Source organism: Aethalodelphis obliquidens, unplaced genomic scaffold (assembly GCF_003676395.1).
Source record: "Aethalodelphis obliquidens isolate GAN/ISIS:26980383/991018 unplaced genomic scaffold, ASM367639v1 scaffold6, whole genome shotgun sequence".
In the NCBI taxonomy this organism is placed as follows: domain Eukaryota; kingdom Metazoa; phylum Chordata; class Mammalia; order Artiodactyla; family Delphinidae; genus Aethalodelphis; species Aethalodelphis obliquidens.
The window spans coordinates 1,590,756-1,612,837 of record NW_020837950.1 but is presented as its reverse complement, the minus strand read 5'-3'; the positions used below and the strand labels follow the sequence as shown (position 1 = coordinate 1,612,837).

Genomic DNA, 22,082 nt, shown 5'->3' with positions numbered 1-22,082 from the left:
CCTGCTTTATATCAGATTTATTTGGTCTGTGTATCTGTCTTCTTCAGTATATCGTGAGATTGAGGACCAGTTTAGTGTAGCTTTCATAGCTGTTTTCTCTAACCTTCCAATTAATTGAAGACAAGCCTTTTTGGTCTTCTGGAAATACTCCCCTTTCTTCCAATGTTATCATCATAACGTATCATAAAAATAGCTAACATTTAATAAATCAGGCCCTGTTGTAAGCACTTTACATGTGTTGACTCCCTTAATCCTCAACACTGTCTTACAAAGTAGGTACTATTATTATCTTCACTTCCTAGATGTGGAAACTAAGGCTCAGAGAGGTTAAGTAACTTGCCCACTGCCATGTAGCTTGCATGTGGTAGAGCCGGGATTTGAGCCAAAGCAGGATGAATCCAAAGCTACACTCTAAAGCAGATTCGTGCTAGTTCATCTCTCAAAAAACACACCTCTTGGTAAAACAGTCACTAGAAAGCTACTGCTTGTCTTTCATCCCTCCCATCCCAAGCATCACTCAATATTGCCAATTCTCCTTTCCTAACACATTTGTTCTTTCTAATTTATTCTTCTATTAAACTGACCATCAAGTTCTGACCATCTCTTGGCTCAACTTCTAGAATAATATATTTGAAAATCAATCAATCTCATGTGTTGACCCCAAACTATCCTCCTAGTCTCTACACTCTTCTTCCTGACCTGATCTCCAATATCAAATAGTTACTGTCTTTCACCTCATAATCATGTACCATGAGGAACTGACGTTGGGTCATACTTGGAGTTGCTCCTGACAATAATTCTTACGAGACTGCAAGTCAACTAACTCCTTGATGCTGTCCCTCCCAGGAAACGGAACTCACAGAACTATAGGGGCCCTTAAGAGATTATTCAACTCAGTCTCCTGTCTTTGGTCAACAAGTCATTAGCCACTAAAGACAGGTCTTGATTATTTGCCTCTTGAAGAAATACGGAAAAGATTCTTCACAACCACACTCAGCAGCACAGAATCTCTTCTAGCATGTGACTGTGGCAGAGTCTTCCCAAGATGTCAACACCATGAGGTCTCACCTCACACTCTGTACCCAGAAACCTGCTATAGTACCAGAGGCCTGCTCCTTGAGTACAGATGGCAGATTTCTGAGCAATCCCTATTCATTCAGCAAATTATTAATTTACTTTTTAGTAGCAAGTGAATTATGACATATCTATGCAAACACCAGAATTTTAGACTCTCTAAAAGTAGTTGAACTAGATATACTGTTCATGTTTTTATTAGAGCCTTTATTGGACATTTATTATTTTAGTCTTATTTATAAATTATTTTATCTACTTTTTTATTTATTAGATAATTTATTTATTAACAACAAAACAGAGATTCTCAATCCTGACTACACATTAGACTCTCCTGGGTCTGGGGAGCTTTGAAAAAATACTGGTACCTGGAACCATCGTACATCAATTAAATCAGAATCTCTGGGAGGAAAACCTGACCAACAGATTTTTGTTTTTGCATTCGAATGTGATTCTAATGTGCAGCCAGAGCAGAGAAACATCACGTTAAACTCTTGTTCATGAGAACAGAAAAGATCCTTCTGAAACTTTGAAATGAAAACATTATAGCTTCAGGACTATTTCATGCATTGGGTACTATAGTCACAGTGAGATTTCTAAAAAGTATAAAAATATGTGAGAAATTTTAAAAGTATAACTCATAAGAACAAAATTATTCTTAGCAAACTCAACGTTATTAAAAATACTTTTAAATATTTTTCAACCAAAAAAATATGTGAGATGGCAGTACATTTTAATGTGTTTGCCATGATTCAGGGTGAGTCTTCCAAAAGTAAGAGCACCTACAACATAAAAAGATCTTAAAGCCTCCTCCATAGAGTATTTCAAATTTTAATTCAATATTTACAGCTTGAAATGTTCCTAGCTACTGCTGAAGTAAATGTCAAGCAAGTAAAAGAGTCTGAAGTCAACAGTCTGGTAACAACAATTCATTTTGATACAAAGAATTACAGCTTCATAAAAAAGATAAGCTTTTTATGTGTATTGAGGCAACTCTCCCATTCTTTCTGAGTTATGCCTTTCAATAAATGTTATTCTGAATTAAAGAACTGCCTGGGGGAGGTTGGGAAGGAGGAAGACACCCAAATTGAGCTTCAAGAAAGATGAATTATCTAAATCAGTTTCTCTGATCTAGAAACACTGCTGAATGCAATGCAGTATGTGACATTATCTTTCACCCTTCCTGAGCTCCTAAAATCAAAAGCCAAATTCCAATGAATTGGAGTGACATGTAGCACTAGCTCTTATATTCAGTTACAAGAATTCTTCAGGGTCTAAAAATGAGGACCCCAGACTACAAACATCCCTAAAATTCTTTACGAGCTCGTGTTTCAAAAAGTTGGAAAATGTCTTTATGTGTATGCTTGTGTACAGAAAACAGACTGAAGATAGACACATCAGAATTTAACAGTGGTTATTTGAGAAAAATACGGAGGACTTAAATGATCTTCAAGAATCACAGAATACTTTTTACACACATATGCAGAAAAGAAAATTGTTATATATACACTACCAAATGTAAAATAGCTAGCTAGTGGGAAGAAGCTGCATCACACAGGGAGACCAGTTCAGTGCTTTGTGACCACCTAGAGGGGTGGGATAGGGAGGGTGGGAGGGAGATGCAAGAGGGAGGGCATATGGGCATATATGTATACATATAGCTGATTCACTCTGTTGTACAGCAGAAACTAACACAACATTGTAAAGCAATTATACTCCAATAAAGATTTTTTAAAAATTAATTAATTAAATTAAATTAAAAAAAAAAGAAAAAATTGTTGAAGGGCACACATGAAACGTAAAAATAATTACTCCTGAGGACCAGGATGGAAATGGTAGATAGAAGAGGTTTCATTTATTACTCTATGCTCTTTTATATTTTTTAGTATTTTCATTGATAATTGATCATTTAAAATCATAATTTAAATAATAATAAACATGATATATTTTGGATTTTTAGAAAGCTATTAAAGACCATCCTCATCCTCTTTAATTTGAAGGTATCTTTATTAACATCTCATTTGCCCAGGTGGGTAAGAGAATATGAACAGAAGTGTTTGCCCTTCTCTCTCCTGCTTAGAGGGCATGGAGTAGTTCTCCTGGAATACTCCCTGTTTCCTCATGGGTTTCATGGTGGTGCCAAAGCAGGAGCTTGACCCCAGAGAAGCCATAACTTATCAATAATAATTCATTTAGAAAGCTCAAATGAATTATATACCTGCTGTGCAAAATGTTTCCTTATACATTATCTCGTTTTCTCTTCAAAATAATCCTATGAGACTCGGAAATTTCAAGTATCTTTAACAGCCCACATAGCGAGTGAATGGAAGTGCCAGGATTTAAATCTCCATCTTTCTGGCTTCACAAACCAGTGTCCTACAATGGAAAGAAATTCAAATCGTGAAACAATCAGGAAATTTGAACAGTAAGTGGATATCCATCTAAGCTGGTAACATTTCTGCTGATATAATCCTCTCTTCTTGAGATTCACTCTATTAGTCAAAGTCCACATCCGCAAATCTCTTTGAGGCAAGTGTTTCTCTACCTTGGGCGTCTGCTGAAACTGCTGGGGGACGATGGCTCCCCAGGTATCTTAGAAACTCAATTGTTTGACCAAATAATCCTAAGACAAAACCTTTAATCTTTCTGCTAAACTTTCTGCCTCCAGGATCAAATATTTTCCTTCTAGCCCTCACTGGCAGGCTTCTCAAATGCCATCATGATTTTGCTAACAACCTCATCAATATTCTTTTTTTTAACATATAATTTCTTCCACACATACATACTGTAATAGTTTAAATTTTTTGTATGGAGAAGTTTCAAGATACAGGGTTTGGTCCATATTACTTTTTTTTTTTAATTTTGCATTGATCAATTGCAATTTTTCATTGATGCCTGTTCCACTCTTCAGCATACGTCCTTTCTTCATAATAAGCTCCTAAATAACTATTCCCGTGACTGAAAAGGGGGAAAATCCTTCAAAATATATCCCCCATAACTGTGAAGGGGGAAGAATCTTCAAAATATAATAGGTGATTTTTCACATATATATAAAATAATACCTTACGTGTAAAGGCTGCCATTGTTTTTTTAATCGATTTCCTATGGAGTAACGTACTGTATTTAGTTTCAAATGGCTTGTTCTAAAGATATTTTCCTCTTCCAGTTTCCCATATTTGTTTGAAGGGGAAGTACAATGATGTAGTGGACGAGTGGGAGCTCTGGCGCCAGATGAACCGAGATTAGAATCTCAGCTCTGCTACGTGGGCAATTTTAACTGTGCTCAGCCCCAATTTTCTTTTTTAAATTTTATTCTACTTAAAAAAAATTTACTGTGGTAAGAACATTGAACATGAGCTTTATCCTCTTCATAGATGTTTTAAGTGTAGAATATAGTATTATTATCTACAGGCACAATGTACAGCAGACCTCTAGAACTTATTCATCTTGCATAACTGAAACTTAATTCTACCAAACATTTAAAGAAGAATTAACACCAATCCTTCTAAACTTTTCCAAAAAAAAAAAAAAAAAACTGTAGAGGAGAGAACATTTCCAAACTTATTTAATGAAGTTAGCATTACTCTGATACTAAAGCCAGACGAAGACACCACAAGAAAAGAAAACTGCAGGCCAATATCCCTGATGAACATTGATGCAAAAATCCTCAACAAAATACTAGGAAACTGAATTCAACAGCACATTAAAAGGATCATACTCCATAACCAAGCGGGACTGATCCCTGGGATGCATGGATGGCTCAACATATGAAAATCAATTAATGTGATACACCACATTAACAGAATGGAGGATGAAAATCACATGATCATCTCTTCAATATCCCTTAGGTTTTCACTAACAAGCTTCTCAAAGTTCTTACAGCCTCTTCCAACTGCTGCACTTGAAAGCCACTCCCACATTTTTAAATGTTTATTGTGGTGACACCTCACTTCCAGGTACCAAAACCTGTGCTAGTTTTCTATTGCCACATAACAAATTACTCCAAAGTCTAGTGGCTTCAAACCATAGGCGTTTATTATTGCGGAGTCTTTGTGGTTCAGGAGTGTGGGAGCAGTTTAGCTGGGTCTTTCTAGTTCCAGGTCTCTCATAAGGTTACAGACAAGATGTCAGCCTGGGATGCAGTCATGTGAAGGCTTGATTAGGGCTGAAAAATCCACCTCTAGTGTGACTCACTTGCATGACTATGGCAGAAGAATTCAGATCCTCATTGAACGCTGGGAGTCTCCATAGGGCTAGGGCTACTTGTGCCCTCAGATATGGAAGTTGGTTTTCCCAGAGCAAGTGATCCAAGATAGCAAGGTGGAAGCCACAGTGTCTTTTATGACCTAGAACTGGAAGTCATATATGACCATGTCCACAATATCCTATTATACAGTTCAGCCCTATTCACAGTCTGAGGACGTTAATACCCAGGGTTTAAATACAGGAGACAGAGGTCATTGGGGATCATCAAGGATTTGACTGTAATTTCTCTTATTAGTGTTATATAGTTTTCAGCATTCAAATCTTCACCATATTTTGACAGATTTACCCCAAAGTATTTCGTGTTCATTGATGCCACTGTAAGTTCTAATTTCCAATTGTTTTTTTGCCACTATATAAAAATACAATTATTTTTTGTATTATCCTAGTAACCTGTGCCCTTGTTAGACTCACATATAAGTTCTAGTAGCTTTTTGGTAGATTCTTTAGGATTTTCTTTGTAGACAATCATGTTTCTGTGAATAAACACAATTTTATTTCTTCCTTTCTAATCTGTATGCTTTTCATTTGTTGGCTTCTTATATAGGCTACAATCTCCAATATAATGTCAAATAGAAGTGATAAGAGTAGACATCCTTGCCTCAAATCCGTGCTTGAGAAGAAAGCAGGCAGTCCCTCATCAATAAGTATGACATTATAAGTTTTGCATAGATTCCTTTTATCAGGCTGAAGAAATTCCTTTCTAGTCCTAACTTATTAGATGTTATTACGAATGTTGAATTTTGTCAAATGCTTTTTCTGAATCTGTTGAGACGATCCTATGGTTGTTCTGGCAAATTGCATTTATTGATTTTTGAATGTTGAACCAAACTTGCATCCCTGGGAGAAACCACACTTGGACATGATATGTTATCTTTTCTATATATAGTTAGATTTGGTTTGATAATAAAATTTTTTAAATCCATGTTTAGGAGGGATATTGGTCTACAGTTTACTTTCCTTGTAATAACATTTTCTGTTTTTTTTTTAAACCATGGTAAATGATTTAGTTGGGAAGGGTTCCCTTCTCTTCTATTTTTCTGGGCCATATATATTTATAGGTGAAATGATACCATCATCTTGGATTTGTTTAAAAATAATTTGGAATGAAGGGAGGGATGGATGTGAATACAGATAAAATGAGATAGGCCAGGAGTTGATAATTATTGAAGTTTAGCAATCAGTATATTTTCAATATAAAATTGAAAATTTTCAATAATAAAATATTTTCAATAATAAAATACTTTCTCTTAGAAATGTGTCCTTTCCACAGCTCTATCCTACTTTCTAGTAATATGGTAGAGAAAAGGGTGCCCTAAAATTTCAGCAAAGAGTAAAGCAGAAGCCCAGATGCTGAGAGTTCCCAAATCGTTTTAAAGACTGTCCTGACCATTAGCATCCAAATGTGTACTAAGAGGAGAGTAGGATAAATCAATCATAGCTTCAGTTTAGATGTAGGATTTATGACAGTCTTAATTTCTTGGTTATTTCTCCAACTTAGCTTTGAAAAATTCTATCCTGCAACGCAATGGTTGTCAAACCTTAATGTGCACGAAAATCACCTGGAGGGCTTCTTAAAACAGATTGTTTAAGGCAGTGAAACTATTCTATGTGATACTGTAATGGTGGATTCATGTCATATATTTGTCAAAACCCATAGAACGTACACCCCTAAGAATGCACCTAATGTGAACTAGGGACTTTGAGTGATCATGATGTGTCAATGCAGTTTCATCAGCTATAACACATGTACCACTCTGGCAGGGGATGATGTTGAATATAATTAATCCCCCAACTGTAACTATCAATATCTCCCACCAGAGGCTGTAATGGGTGGACAGGGGGTATGTGGGAACTCTCTGTACTTTCTGCCCAGTTTTGAGGTGAACCTAACACTGCTCTAAGAAAATAAAGTCTAATTAAAAATCAACAACAAAGACACAGGTTGTTAGACTCCATCCTCAGAGTTTCTCATGCAGTAGATGTGGGGTAGAGCCGAAAAATCTGCATGTCTAACAAGTGCCCGGGTGATAATGATGATGTTGATCCAACAACCATGAGAGAACTTCTGCTTTAATATAAAGCCTCAGATTTCAGAAATTCCAGCTTTCTCACAATTTACATCCTGGATCCAATCCAAATAGAATATTATTTAGTTCACAAGCCACACTGACTCTCAATTCTGTTTGTTTCATTTTGCTAAACTTTGTTTGAATACCAACCATGTACCAGGTCTTCTGCTAGCCGCTGGAGATACAAGGACAAGGATACATATTAATGCATTGTCCCTAACATTGAAGGTTTTATAGTCTGATGTCCTTATCTTTAATCCTGTTTATTAATTTTATAGAATATTTTGTTTAACTTTTATCTAAGCTGTTTCATTTGTCATAGATTATTTTTACATTTGTTGTGGTAAATTAAATTAACAGTTGAGTTCAGCTGGTAGCATAAAATATTACAGGTTTTTTTTCTACATCTTGGTCTTAGAGCCCAAGTGCTCCTAAGCTTCTCCCAGAAGAGACCTTAGAAATCATCTTATTCATTTGCCCACCCCCATTTTACAGTTGAGGAAACAGAAGCCCAGAAAGATGTGACAACCTTCCCAGGGTCACCAAGGTAGTAAGTGACAGAGCTAGAACTAAATCCAAGTCATTGGACACTGAATACGGTAATCTTCCCATGACATTTGGCCTCATGACTGAAATTCCAACAACAAGGAAAATTATGGATTCCCATATCTAGGAAATAATTCACAAATTTCAGTGGAATTTCATGATTACATTAAATTATTGATGATCTTTGTGAACTAAAGGAGACAATGTGGAGAGAAAAAGAAGAAAGACTGGAGTAGTGGTGGTCATTGTCACGATGGCATTAGTAGTGCAGTAAAGTGTAGCAGTAATAGATGACTTCTTATGTGCTGTGTACTGTGACTTTCTTAGAACATTCACTCTTCTCAATAACCCCATGAGATATGTACAATTATTACGCCCATTTTACAGAGGAGGAAACTGAAGCACAAAGAAGTATAGTAGTTTGCCCAAAGAGACATGGCATTTGCACTAAATTCTGTCTAATGGTCTTGAATATAATTAATCACCCAACTGTAACTAAATTCTGCTAGGAGGAAAATTTAAGTAAGATTTAACCACTGTATAAAGTTTCACAGTTCTTCAAAGCCCCCAATCCCTTTTGGATAGCTTAACAACCTTCCAAGACTGAACCAGGAATAGAAAATATAAACAGACCAATCACAAGCACTGAAATTCAGACTGTGATTAAAAATCTTCCAACAAACAAAAGCCCAGGACCAGATGGCTTCACAGGTGAATTCTATCAAACATTTAGAGAAGAGCTAACACCTATCCTTCTCAAACTCTTCCAAAATATAGCACAGGGAGGAACACTCTCAAACTCATTCTATGAGGCCACCATCACCCTGATACCAAAACCAGACAAAGAGGTCACAAAGAAAGAAAACTACAGGCCAATATCACTGATGAACATAGATGCAAAAATCCTCAACAAAATACTAGCAAACAGAATCCAACAGCACATTAAAAGGATCATACACCATGATCAAGTGGGGTGTATCCCAGGAATGCAAGGATTCTTCAATATAAGCAAATAAATCAATGTGATAAACCATGTTAACAAATTGAAGGAGAAAAACCATATGACCAGCTCAATAGATGCAGAAAAAGATTTTGACAAAATTAAACACCCATTTAAAAAAAACCCTCCAGAAAGTAGGCATAGAGGGAACTTACCTCAACATAATAAAGGCCATATATGACAAACCCACAGCCAACATCATTCTCAATGGTGAAAAACTGAAACAATTTTCTCTAAGATCAGGAACAAGATAAGGTTGTCCACTCTCACCACTATTATTCAACATAGTTTTGGAAGTTTTAGCCACAGCAATCAGAGAAGAAAAAGAAAGAAAAGGAATCCAAATCAGAAAAGAAGAAGTGAAGCTGTCACTGTTTGCAGATGACATGATACTATACAAAGAAAATCCTAAAGATGCTACCAGAATACTGCTAGAGCTACTCAATGAATTTGGTAAAGTAGCAGGATACAGAATTAATGCACAGAAGTCTCTTGCACTCCTATACACTAATGATGAAAAATCTGAAATAGAAATTAAGGAAACACTCCCATTTACCACTGCAACAAAAAGAAAATAATACCTAGGAATAAATCTACCTAAGGAGACAAAAGACCTGTATGCTGAAAACTGTAAGACATTGATGAAAGAAATTAAAGATGATACAAAGAGATGGAGAGATATACCATGCTCTTGGATTGGAAGAATCAACCTTGTGAAAATGACTATACTACCCAAAGCAATCTACAGATTCAGTGCAATCCCTATCAAACTACCAATGACACTTTTCACAGAAGTAGAACAAAAAATTCACAATTCGTATAGAAACACAAAAGACCCCAAATAGCCAAAGCAATCTTGAGAAACAAAAACAGAGCTGGAGGAATCAGGCTCCCTGACTTCAGACAAAGCTACAGTAATCAAGACAGTATGGTACTGGCACAAAAACAGCAGTACAGATCAATGGAACAGGATAGAAAGCCCAGAGATAAACCCACACACATACGGTCACGTTATTTTTGATAAAGGAGGCAAGAATATACAATGGAGAAAAGACAGCCTCTTCAAGAAGTGGTGCTGGGAAAACTGGACAGCTACATGTAGAAGAATGAAATTAGAACACTCCCTAACACCATACACAAAAATAAACTCAAAATCGATTAAAGACCTAAATGTAAGGCCAGACACTATAAAAGTCTTAGAGGAAAACATAGGCAGAACACTCTATGACATAAATCACAGCAAGATCCTTTTTGACTCACCTCCTAGAGAAATGGAAATAAGAACAAAAATAAACAAATGGGACCTAATGAAACTTAAAAGGTTTTCACAGCAAAGGAAAACATAAACAAGATGAAAAGACAACCCTCAGAATGGGAGAAAATATTTGCAAATGAAGCAACTGACAAAGGATTAATCTCCAAACTTTACAAGCAGCTCATGCAGCTCAATCAAAAAAAACAGATAACCCAATCCAAAAATGGGCAGAAGACCTAAATAGACATTTCTCCAAAGAAGATATACAGATTGCCAACAAACCCATGAAAGGATGCTCAACATCACTAATCATTAGAGAAATGCAAATCAAAACTACAATGAGGTATCACCTCACACTAGTCAGAATGGCCCTCTTCAAAAAATCTACAAACAATACATGCTGGAGAGGGTGTGGAGAAAAGGGAACCCTCTTGCACTGTTGGTGGGAATGTAAATTGATACAGCCACTATGGAGAACAGTATGGAGGTTCCTTAAAAAACTAAAAATAGAACTACCATACGACCCAGCAATCCCACTACTGGGCATATACCCTGAGAAAACCATAATTCAAAAAGAGTAACGTACCACAATGTTCATTGCAGCTCTATTTACAATAGCCAGGACATGGAAGCAACCTAAGTGTTGCTTAGGTTCATTCATCATCAATGGATGAATGGATGAAGAATATGTGGCACATATATACAATGGAATATTAATCAGCCATGAAAAGAAACAAAATTGAGTTATTTGTAGTGAGGTGGATGGACCTAGAGTCTGTCATACAGAGTGAAGTAAGTCAGAAAGAGAAAAACAAATACCCTATGCTAACATATATATATGGTATCTAAAAAAAATAAAAATAAAAAAGGTTCTGAAGAATGTAGGGGCAGGACAGGAATAAAGACGCAGACATGCAGAATGGACTTGAGGACACGGGGAGTGGGATGGGTAAGCTGGGACAAAGTGAGAGAGAGGCATGGACATATATACACAACCAAATGTAAAACAGATAGCTAGTGGGAAGCAGCCACATAGCACAGGGAGATCAGCTCAATGCTTTGTGACCACCCCCCGCTAGAAAAATCTCAGTGAGATGGTTGAAAAAAAGAAAATTAAAATTCTTTCTTCTATGCCTGTTAGATAGAAATTTAACAACTCTATCCGTATGAATGGGTCAAATATTAAATAAAAATGTTCTTTCAGCAACTGGAGTTCATAAATGGGTGAATAACCTTCATTGGAGTGTCAGGTACACACACAGACATAGACACGTACACACACAACACCCTCATTCAATTTCATGTATAAGCAAACATTACCTTATGCCCTTGGGAGTTATTTTTAGCAATATTTAGCCAAACTGGTTTTGCTTGGCAAACTATAACCCCTACAGGTGGCACCTATTCTCTGTGAAGTGTTTCCTTTTCCCAGAACTGAGACTTTGGCACCACGTACCTCCTTACCCTTTTCGACATCTGTTTCTACTTATGTGCCAGCTGAGGCCCCCTGACCTGTGAAAGGAAACAAAACAAAGGTTCATGGTCATTGTCTACCAAAATGCCATGTTTTGGTCCACCCAGACCTTGGAAACACAGATTAGGAAACGGGATGCCAAGCATTGGGCCACCTTACTAAGGAGCTGTGGAAAAAAATATTTCCCTTATTCATCAGATTGTGTTAGATAAAAAAATAAGTCAGGAGTCTAGAGCCTAGAGAAGTCAATTTACAAGTGACTAAGTATTCACTACCATTTCCAAAGCATTGCATATTGCTTCAGAGGTGCTACAAGGGATATAGAGAGGACGAAGCTTGCCTTGAATGGGTTTATAAGATTACAAGCAAGTCAAAAAACATACCTTAGAAAGTCAATCTGTAAGGCTAAATACACAGCATGTCAAATTTATAAGACAAACAATTAGTATCATAGGCATTTCTTAGAAGGAACAAAAACTGAGAGTTGGAAAGGATAGGAAAACCTCAGTGGTGGTAAGACTCGAAGAAGAAAAAAATTACTTATTTTGTGACCAATGAAATCACTTTCTTTTAAATACTTTACTAGGATAAAAATTACCAAGTCACATCTCTCCTGAGAGCTGAACTAAGTGACACCCAAGAAAATCCTTGTCCATATTTCATAAATATATTTCCTTTTGCTTCTCTTCTTTTCCTACAGTCAGCTTCCAATTATCTGTAGCATTTGAGGATAGAGACTAAAGAGGACAAATCTAGGGACATGTCATACCCTTTATTTTTGCCTTCAGGCTCTGTTTCGAGTTTTCAAAACTTTGCTTTTGAAAACTTAGGTAACAAGAACCAAAGTGTAATGATTTGAAGACATACATGCACAAGTCTGCAAAGTTGCCTATAACAAGGATATTCATTGCAATGTTAGATGATTAAAAGGTTTTGAAAACAACCTTAATATTCATCAATAAGGATACTGCAAATGGAAAAGATCAAACTGCCAAGCAGTAATGTCTCGTATGATCCCATTTAGTTAAAACAATAAAGGACATCTGTACCTCATGAATGCCCCTCATACACCAATCATTTCCAGGAGGCAATGTGAGAAATTGTTAACAATGTGATATTTGTGAGAGCAGTAACTGACTTTTATTTTTTTAATATTTTCAGTGCTGGTGGAGTTTTTAAAAGTATATCACATTTATACTTAAAAAATAATTTAATCTACATGTACATATTGACATTTTTGTTTTTCAAATATTCTTCTTTGTCAATGAATGACCTAGAGATATCCACTCAAAGTGAGGCAGAATGTTAACAGAAGGTTCATAAAAATGAAACATTAGGGCTTCCCTGGTGGCGCAGTGGTTGAGAGTCCGCCTGCTGATGCAGGGGACACAGGTTCGTGCCCCGGTCCGGGAAGACCCCACATGCCGCGGAGGGGCTAGGCCCGTGAGCCATGGCCGCTGAGCCTGCGCGTCCGGAGCCTGTGCTCCGCAACGGGAGAGGCCACAACACTGAGAGGCCCGCGTACCGCAAAAAAAAAAAAAAGAAACATTAGGCATGAAGAATGGTCACTACACACAGATTTTTTTTTATTTCAGGATATAGGTCATTCCCTTACAGAAAATCAAAATTTCCTCAAGCAATAGATGGATGAATATTTTGACTTTTAGGCACTAATAAATAGTTTAAAACCTCAGAAGCTTGAGTTCTGTAGCTGAAAAAAATGTGCTCATAGAACTAACCATAAAATGTGAGAGACTAATGGTTTAAGAAGTGGGAAACATGTTGCTATGATGCTCTCTTAGCTGATGACATTCTGTGACAGCTGCCAGCCTTGAGCAAGATTGAGGAGTTCCAGATGTCCAAGTGGCCTTTCTCCTTTGCCTGCTGGAGATCCGAACAGGGCAGCTGGATGGCCATGAACTCTGTGTGGGGGATGAGGAGGTAAGTGGGAGAGGCTCAGCCCGTTCTGCTGATGCACCGATTCAGGGAAAGTTAGATGACACAGCCCTTTGCCTTCCTCTTGGCTTGAATAAAATCAGGAAAAGTGGTTTAGACTCAGTACTTTCTCTGCTCTCCTCAGGGTCCACATGTTTCCTGACCCTTGACCTTTTTTTCTGTTCAGGGGCAGTCACCTGCACATGGGCTTAGCTGACGATGACATCCTGCCCATCTCTATGTCCTGGACCCATCATTGTGCTTCATCAGGCTGCCCATGTCTTCTGCGGGTGATTTGCTTCATGTCCAGCCATCATATGACCACACCATCACTTAACTACACCATCACCTAACCATACCACCAAGCTGGGGGTTTTTTTGTTTAAGAGGAACAAAACTTTTTGGAGGATGTCTCTGTAAAACCAACTAGCTAATTAATTTACATAGTTAAACATAACACCCAGGAAATTAGTTGGACCTCCTTCATTTTTAAGAGCATATAATGGCCAAACCTTTGAAGCTGGTGATAAAACATCACTCAACACTGGCTGTTCAATCCTTTCTTTCCTTCTAAATAATGATATACAAATTTGGGGTCTCCAAACACAGGAATGGGTCTGCACTGCACCCATCTGTCTGGTTGCATCCTACAGGAAGTAAGATGTGTGTCATAAATCCCAAATCATAATATAGTGGAAAGAACACTGAACTCAGAGTCAGAAAACCTGATTTCAATATCAATTCTGCCACTCACATACTCTGGAAGAAATAAGGGAGAGGATCTTCTTTAGCAAAATAAAGGAGAGGATCACTAACGTTATGGAATGTTTTGTTCTGTAGATCAGTGGCCAGCTAGGGGGATGGATTATACCAGGTTGCTTTTTCTACTCCATCCAGAGATCTACAATCAGGCCATCATACAATGTCCTGGAATGAGACAATTCTCCCTCATTCTGGTAAGGAATCAGAATCAGTTACATTACCTGTCAATTACACTATTCTCTGAAAATCTCAGTGTGTTTTCATAAATTATATTGTACCTCAATGATGTAAATAGAAAACTGGGTTAATTTTCTCTATGGTGGCTTGAGAACCTTAGTGTGACAGACAGATAGATGGAAGATGGTAGGTAGGTAGGTAGGTAGGTAGATAGAAAGATAGATAAATAGCTGATAGATAAACAAACATAGGTGATGGGAGGGTAGGTAATGGATAGATGGGTAGACAGAATTGAGGTTCTGAGCGTGGTCTCTAGAGTCAGGCTACCTTGGTTCAAATTACAGCACCACACCTTTCTGACTGCATCACCTTAAGCAAATTACTTCACCTATTTGTGACTCAGTTAACTTAATGGCAAAATTCAGATAGTAACGATAGTACTTACTTCATCAGGTGGTTGTCAGGATTAAGATTATTCATGGAAAGTTTTTAGCATATGCTAGACATATAATGTGCTCCATAAATGTTAACAATTGATATTGTTTAGGAAATAGTGTATATGTTACTCTTTCACCACCATTCCAACCACCCTCCCTCTAACACACACCCAGAGGTAACCACTGCTAGCAGTTTGGTTTGTGTTTTTCTATTATCACTTCCAAAAGTGGATTGTACAAAATACATTGTTTTGAGACTTGATTTTTTTGTTGTTTAGCTATATGTCTTGTAGAGCGTTCCCCATACCAGATATAGACAATATCAATACACCAAAATATGTAAATTCATGTCCCTATGGATGGGCATTTAAGTGGTCTCAAATTTCCAGTGGATGTCCTTTAGTACATATTTTTTCTTATGTATGACTAAATCTGTAAGACAGATTACTCTCTTGCTGAGTCATAAGGTATGTGCACTGAAATGTTTTATATACACTGCTGTTTCATTCCCTAAAAGGACATTATCAATTTATATTCCCATGAACAATTTATGAGCATGTCTGTTTTTCCACACCTTTTCCAACACTGAATATTGTTAATTTTAAAATCTGCCAAAAATAAAATAAAATCTGCCAATCTGGACAGGAATAAAGACACAGACACAGATGTAGAGAATGGACTTGAGGACACGGAGGGGGGAAGGGTAAACTGGGACAAAGTGAGAGAGTGGCATGGACATACATACACTACCAAATGTAAAATAGATAGTTAGTGGGAAGCAGCTGCATAGCACAGGGAGATCAGCTCAGTGCTTTGTGACCACCTAGAGGGGTGGGATAGGGAGGGTGGGAGGGAGACGCAAGAGGGAGGGGATATGGGGATATATGTATACGTATAGCTGATTCACTTTGTTATAAAGCAGAAACTAACACACCATTGTAAAGCAATTATACGCCAATAAAGATGTTAAAAAAAAAAACCTGTCAATCTGATGGGCAAAATATGGTATTTTATTTTAATTTACAACTCCATGATTAATTTTGAGATTAAGCAGACTTTGTTAAACCTTTATTGTTTTACCTTTTCTCTCAATCATTTATCTGAAAACGTTCCCAGTAAGTGTGAACAAGGCACTGTAAACATCCAGCTGGTCACGTGATCACTATCCTGGGTACCCATTTTCTCATGTTAGCACCAAGGAAGGTTAACAAAGAGGAGAGAAGTTTTCTATTAGATAATTGCATCTTTATTCTTTGCTATTTTTTGTATTTTGTTCCTTCTATCATTTGACTTCGAAATCTAAAAACTGAAATTGGTACTATTCTAAAAATACTATCTTATGAATAGTTTGCTCAATTACGTGGGAAAAATCAAATAAAACCTAAATGTTCCTATCATAGCAAATTTCCTTTAAAATCTCAACGTCAACACTCATTGTTAATGGGAACACGGGGGAAAAGGGTATTCTCAAACAGCGCTGGTAGAAATCCTATGTGCTGCAGTCTTTAAAGGAAGCAGTCTGTTAAACCATCTATTAAAATTTAAAGTATGTGTACCCTTTTGCCCCAGAATTCACTCCTTGGAATCTAACTATAGATATGATAGCACTTGACTGAAAGGTCATATGTACTAGGTCAGTGCTCAATTTTCAATGTGAATATGAATCTCCTGAGGATCTTGTTAAAATGCAAAATCTAATTCAGTAGGGCAGGCTGGAACCTGAGTGTCCGTATGTCTATAAAGCTCCCTGGCACGCTGCCAGTTCATGGACCACACCTGAGGAGCAAGGATGTTTACTGTAGCACTGTTTATTCAAAAATTAAATTAAAACCAGAAACAATGAGTGAACATTCATTGATAGGCTCAATAAGTTATAAAACACCCATATCACTGAGTATTCTTCAGACATTTAAAATAAAAATAAAAGTACACTGGTTGATTTGGAGGAAATTCCACAAGCAATGTGCAAAAAAATAGTATAAGATGATCCCATTTTTATAAAATAGTGATCAAAATTCCCTTTGCGTATGTGTGTATATGTAGGATTATATTATCATGGAGAAAACATGAGAGAATTTTTTTAGGTTATTAGTATTAATTACCTCGTGAAGGGGATGAAGGTAATGTGAGAAGGAGGCATAAGATAGCATAGAAAAGGGAAAAGAAAATCCAAAAATTTATACTAAATCGTATGTTTAAAATAATATTAATGGAAACTAATGTATATGTATGAGTACATGTGTAAAGAAATTTTAAACATTTAAGATAAAGTTAAAGAAATAAAAAATAATTAACAACATTAAACAAAAAAATCAAAATCTAGGTTCTTATCTCCCACTAATTAGCTTTTTGAGTTTGGTCTCCCACTAACAGTTAGAGATGACTTAAATATCTCTAGTAATTTCTATGATCCCATCTAGTTCTAAATTCTATGTTTTGGAAAACATTCTGACAGTTCCTCAAAAGGCTAAGCCTAGAGTTACCAGCAATTCCACTTATAGGTATATACTCAGGAGAAATGAAAATGTATGTCCACCCAAAAACTTGTACAAGAATGTTAACAGCAGCATTATTAATAATAGCCCAAAAGTGGAAACATCCCAAATGCCCATGGACTGCTGAACGGATAAAGAAAAAGTGGTTTATCCATGCAATGGACTATCATTCGGCAATGAAAAGGAATGAGGTACTGATACATGCTACCACATGGATGAAAGTTGAAAACATTATGCTAAATGAAAGAAGCCAGTCACAAAGGACCACATATTATATGATTCCATTTATATGAAATGTCCAGAATAGGCAAATCTATAGAGACAGAAAGTAGATTAATGGTTGCCAGGGGCTGGGGTGGAAGGTGGGAGCAGGGAGTGGGGTGGTGGGAAGATTAAGTTGGGGTGGGGAGGGGAGGGTGATGGCTGAAGGGTATGGATTTCCTTGGGGAGAAATAAAACTCTAAAATTGATTGTGGTGATGGTTGCATATATATCTACAAAGATACTAAAACCCACTGAATTGTACACTTTAGGTGGCTGAATTGTATGGTAAATGAATCATACCTCAATAAAGCTGTTTAAAAAATTCTATGACTAAAAATAAATTTTCTAATGTGAAAGAGCAAGTAACTCCCTCCATTTCTTGAGATTGTTCCTAATATTGGACTTTTGAATTTTTCTCCTAGAAAAGTAAAAAAAATCTTAACTTCTACTTTACCAGGAATTTTTATTCATTTTTAATAGTTTCTGGTGCTCATGTCAATCTAATAAAAGGATATAATGGTTCCACTCTACATTAATGCTCACTAACCTTAAATGGACCTTTGCATTCCTACTTTTTTCTTTCTCATTCTCCAGGAAACCTTCTCTAAGCTGTCTTTACTTCCTTCGAACCCTTTACTCCAACATTATGGGAAAAAGAAAAGCCATCAGTTGGAATGCCTCATCTCCCATTATCTATCATGTCGACCTACCTACATCTGTTCCTGTCCTATTTTTGTTTCTTCTGACCCCAAAATATCCCTTCTTCTGTGTTTTGGAACCCATCCTTTGCCACTTTCTTAGGACCCCAACACACAATAACCTTTTCTTACTCCACAGAGGTTTCACTGTCCATTCTGCTGCATTGACATTCAGGCTGGTCCCTGGAGCCACTGAAGTTTATGATGCTTGCCTTAAATTAATCGTGTGGTGTATATCTTTCATACTTTCTACACTTATAGAATATAAACTTATTTACCATATTTAAAGCTCTTAATATTGTTTTTTATAAAATAAAAGGGATCATAGAGTTAAGATGTTCTTTTTAGTAGCTATATGGTATTCCATTATATGAATGAGCTATAACTTATTCAAGTATTCCTTGATAGGCATTTGGATTGTCTAGAGCCCCCTGGTAAATAATTTTGCAATATACAACTTTGTAAGTAAATCCATATGTCTGGTGCTTTTGTTTCTTTGGGCTCAATTCATAGTCGTATACTGCTAGGTCATAGCTTATGTCAATTTAAGTTTCAATGGGTACAGACATGTTTTAACAATTCCTAGAAAGTTTCAGCAATTCATCTCCCAACAATATATAAGGGTATCCTTCCCCCTAGCTCTGGCCTATATTGAATGCTATCAATATATTTTAAACTCTCATATCAAATATTTTAAACTCTGATCAATTTAATGGGCCAAAACAAAAGGTCAGTTCATTGTTCCTTGCATTTCTTGAGTACTAGAGAACTTAAAAACATAGACCTCTGGCAAGATAATATCTCAAAATGTTAGTTTACACGGTTTCCGTGTTCTCTCCCTGGTACCTTTGAACTCTGATGGTTATTTTTCTATCACCCCAGCCCCAAGCCCACTCTAAGCTGCAACAGAGACTCAAAGAAGCCTCAGGCCCAAGTGTAGAACAGGAAGACTTTAATGCTTTTGCTCTCCCAAAGGCTAGATAGGACTCCGGCTTGAAGATGGAAATTGGAGGCAGAAGACCCATCCTAACTAGGGGCAGAGAAAGGGATGGGAAGGATTCCAGGTCACAATGTAGGAAGGAGAAATATCTTCTGCTCAGAGGACCAGGAAGCAGAGCAGCAGGAAATCACTGCCAGGTAGCTTTTCAGCGTTCACTTTCAACGACTCACTCCCCAGATACTGACAGCCCTCCACCCAAGAGTCCTGGACTCTCTGAACATAGGATAAGGAATTTTAACATCTTGAAAGGTGATAGGGGTGGAAGGTGGGGTGATGGAGAAAAGAAATCGGGGTGGGGGAGGAAGAACTTAAAGGAAAACCTTAGTTCCCTGACCAAAGCAAAACCAAACAGAACTGGGAGTTTCCCTAAAAGCCTATTAGCACCGTACACGTTGCCACTGTTATCTGTTTATTTATTGTCCATTTGCATTTTATCGTCTCTGAATTGCCAGTCCATATCCTTTTCAACTGGACTTTTCTAAAAATGTCATTTTATAAAACTTCTTTGTAGAGGACAAACACTTTTTCTGTGAAATGTAGTGCAAATATATTTCCTTTTTGGTAACCACTGCACTTTTGATTTTGCTCATGGTATCCTGTCAACAGAAATTTGGGGTTTTGTTTTTAATGTTGTCAGATCAATATTTTTCTTTATTTTTTCTGGAATTTCTATCTTGCTTAAGAAAGTCTCTCCAATTTCAAGATTATATAACTGTTTTTCTGCATTTTCTTTTTATAGTGTGTGTTATAAAGATGTTATTTTATACAGTTAGATTTTTAATCCAGCTGGAATTTCAGTGTTTATACTATAGCATAACCCAGGTAATGATCTGATTTTATTGCCTGGGTTCAAATCCTGACTCTACACTCTTCTTAGCTGTGTGACTTTGAACCAGTTACTAAACCTCCCTATGTTTCATTTCTTTCATCTTCAAATGGGGATAAAAACAGTTTTGATGTCAAAAGGCTGTATTGAGGATTGAGTTAATACATGAAAAGACCTTAGAATAGTATCTGGCACACAGTAAATGCTCACTAAGTGCTAGCTGTTAACTGACCCAGTGGAAAAATCCTGCCACCATTTTTTTTTAACATCTTTATTGGAGTATAATTGCTTTACAATGGTGCGTTAGTTTCTGCTTTATAACAAACTGAATCAGTTATACATATACATATGTTCCCATATCTCTTCCCTCTTGCATCTCCCTCCCTGCCACCCTCCCTATCCCACCCCTCTAAGTGGTCACAAAGCACCGAGCTGATCTCCCTGTGCCATGCGGCTGCTTCCCACTAGCTATCGATTTCACATTTGGTAGTGTATATATGTCCATGCCACTCTCTCATTTCGTCCCAGCTCACCCCTCCCCCTCCCCGTGGCTGCCATCATTTAAGCAATTTTTTAGTCAAAAAATGCCGCTTTTAGCAATATAAAGTCAGCATATATATTTAGATCTGTTCCAGATTCTCTTGTGTTCCACTGATCTATATATGAATACCATATTGTTGGGTTTTTTTTAAAACATCTTTATTGGAGTATAATTGCTTTACAATGATGTGTTAGTTTCTGCTTTATAACAAAGTGAATCAGTTATACATATACATATGTCCCCATATCTCCTCCTGCTTGCGGCTCCCTCCCTCCCACCCTTCCTATCCCACCCATCCAGGTGGTCACAAAGCACCAAGCTGATCTCCCTGTGCTATGCGGCTGCTTCCCACTAGCTATCTATTTTACGTTTGGTAGTGTATATATGCCCATGCCACTCTCTCACTTTGTCACAGCTTACCCTTCCCCCTCCCCATATCCTCAAGTCCATTCTCTGGTAGGTCTGTGTCTTTATTCCCGTCTTACCCCTAGGTTCTTTGTGACATTTTTTTTTCTTATATTCCATATATATGTGTTAGCATATGGTATTTGTCTTTCTCTATCTGACTTACTTCACTCTGTATGACAGACTCCAGGTCTATCCACCTCACGACAAATAACTCAATTTCGTTTCTTTTTATGGCTGAGTGATATTCCATTGTATATATGTGCCACATCTTCTTAATCCATTCATCCGATGATGGACACTTAGGCTGCTTCCACGTCCTGGCTATTGTAAATAGAGCTGCAATGAACATTGTGGTACGTGACTCTTTTTTTTTTTTTTTTTTTTTTTGCGGCACGCGGGCCTCTCACTGTTGTGGCCTCTCCCGTTGCGGAGCACAGGCTCCGGACGCACAGGCTCAGCGGCCATGGCTCACGGGCCCAGGCACTCCGCGGCATGTAGAATCTTCCCGGACCGGGGCACGAACCCGTGTCCCCTGCATCGGCAGGCGGACTCTCAACCACTGCGCCACCAGGGAAGCCCCGTGACTCTTTTTGAATTATGGTTTCCTCAGGGTATATGCCCAGTAGTGGGATTGCTGGGTCATATGGCAGCTTTTTTTAGTTTTTTAAGGAACCTCCATAGTGGCTGTATCAATTTACATTCGCACCAACAGTGTAGGAGGGTTCCCTTTTCTCCACACCCTCTCCAGCATTTATTGTTTGTAGATTTTTTGATGATGGCTATTCTGACTGGTGTGAGGTGTACCTCATTGTAGTTTTGATTTGCATTTCTCTAATGATTAGTGATGTTGAGCATTCT

At 37.4% G+C, this 22,082-nt stretch overlaps 1 long non-coding RNA gene across 3 annotated transcripts in view; it reads right to left on the bottom strand.

Annotated features, from left to right (window-relative positions):
• LOC113618771 (uncharacterized) overlaps positions 1 to 22,082 on the bottom strand; it is a 167,802-nt gene that overhangs the window by 5,101 nt on the left and 140,619 nt on the right. For 2 of the 3 annotated variants that reach the window (XR_003432113.1, XR_003432115.1), the window contains one exon: positions 11,664 to 11,719. The exons of the other annotated variant lie outside the window; for it this stretch is intronic. This is a non-coding gene — a long non-coding RNA (uncharacterized LOC113618771). The remainder of the gene's footprint in view (positions 1 to 11,663; positions 11,720 to 22,082) is intronic. 3 annotated transcript variants of the gene reach the window in all.